Here is a 1813-nt window from a genome sequence, read left to right as displayed (position 1 = left end):
TGGAGGTTATTTTCTAATATTCATATCGTAATGAGTGATTTCCCTCTATAATATTTGAGCAGTAATATTGTGGGGTGGATACCTGTGATATAAAGTATATGTGTGTCCTTCAAATTTGTCGAAAAACATGATAAAATTAATAATGGGACAATCGAAATGATAATATTTTGGGACCTGTTGGAAATTATAAGATTCAATGAAGATAGTTGTGATATCCTTCACTTTAGGGCGTTGTGAAATATCAATATTTTGGAAAAAGTTCATTAAGGCAGTTATATATAACGTAGTATATTCCAGGTGTCATAGATTACGTAGAGAGTTTAACAGAAAAATATATGCAAGAGTTTATCATGTGAGAAGATTCGGAAATAAGATGCCCCGTATAAATATATAATGAATTCATACACTATCAGAGACATTCAATCGTAATATATTGCCAACGGCCAAACCGTGCTAACCGAGCATATCGATGCGCAGTAGTAATTTGCGCACACCTGTCATAACGTACACTCACAAGATAACATTAGTGTAAATCACCGAGCTTCGTCCCATCCAAGATACAGATGTTTGCGCAGTAGTCTTCTGCGCAAACCTAACCTAACCTAACATCAGTGAATGGTACCCAAGGGCCAGACCCCTGGATAGAGACCGATGCGCAGTAGTTGATTGCGCACACCTAAGTGTGACGTCATTTAGGAAGATGCTATTTAACGGAACGTAATATAGGATTGTCGTAACATGGAATATAGATCGAAATATGATTTTAGATATAAGATTGAGCGTGTTGACTGTCTTTCCACCCATAATATTGATCTATGCTCTCATATTTCGAGGTTATATTGCTACGCAAGAGCATAGATTGTGTCGAAAATGTCGCTTCCACCTTACGAGTTTGCGGATCCCCCACGGTGATAGAAATGATTACCGAATATCACATATTATGGCATTATGTTGCCCTCCGATGGCATAACGCTATGACGTAATATATTTATTATAAGTGGAATTGTTCCCTCCTCGTGGATGTATTGGCGACCAATTCGGTGACTGCTCGGCATTTGTTTCGCCCGAATTTTCCTTTCTGGATAGGAAGTAGAATAATAATATAACACGAAAATATTTAAAGAATAGGGTGAAAATTACCGTCCTGTAATGGAACTGATAATGGAATGTTTCTGTTTCAGTCATGTTAAGAGGTTGGCTGCCCTGTCGCTGTGACCTAAATATCCGGTGTACGAAATGAAAGTATGTTTCTTACTACGTATGGAGAGGTATTTATAAATAATTAAAGGGTGTTATGTGTGTATGTTCATATACATATTTATACAAGTTCTTATTAATTAACTGCCTGAAAGTATATTTTAAAAGATTCAGTGAGATAGCGCAAAGGGTATGCTTTAATGTGCGTATGAACCTGAACCAAGTAATGGATAGTGCACCGAATTTTTCAAGAATGTTTTTCCCCTCTTCCACAACGAAGTCGAAGTGTTTTCCCTCTGAAAGATGAAACTGAAGTATGTTTGAAGGATGAATACACCATGACGTACATTTATTGATTTAAAGAAAGGAAGTTCATAAAAGAATAGTGGGTGTGTAGTGAAGGAGAATGTGCGTGTGTGAAGTTATTCTTGCACTGTTATTAGTAATCTCGTGTGAAATATGTATTGTGATTTGCATAAAATTTATTTCATTTGTTATATTGAATGAAACTGAATTAGATTTTATGAGTACATATTTAGTATGACAGAAAACAGGGTCTTGTTTTGGTATGCATCCTCTGAATATTACATTTATGAGTAGGTTATTAGTCAGAATG

General features: G+C 35.9%; 1 long non-coding RNA gene across 1 annotated transcript in view; it reads left to right on the top strand.

Annotated features, from left to right (window-relative positions):
* The first annotated feature begins 1204 nt into the window (after positions 1-1204).
* The window catches only part of LOC117282553, a 3043-nt gene continuing 2434 nt past the window's right edge, over positions 1205-1813 (top strand). Inside the window, exon 1 of the long non-coding RNA XR_004513341.1 lies at positions 1205-1242. This is a non-coding gene — a long non-coding RNA (uncharacterized LOC117282553). The remainder of the gene's footprint in view (positions 1243-1813) is intronic.

The sequence above is a fragment of the Cryptotermes secundus genome, unplaced genomic scaffold, assembly GCF_002891405.2.
Source record: "Cryptotermes secundus unplaced genomic scaffold, Csec_1.0 scaffold292, whole genome shotgun sequence".
NCBI lineage: Eukaryota > Metazoa > Arthropoda > Insecta > Blattodea > Kalotermitidae > Cryptotermes > Cryptotermes secundus.
The sequence above is the reverse complement of the archived record's forward strand: the minus strand, read 5'-3'. Positions and strand labels throughout refer to the sequence as shown.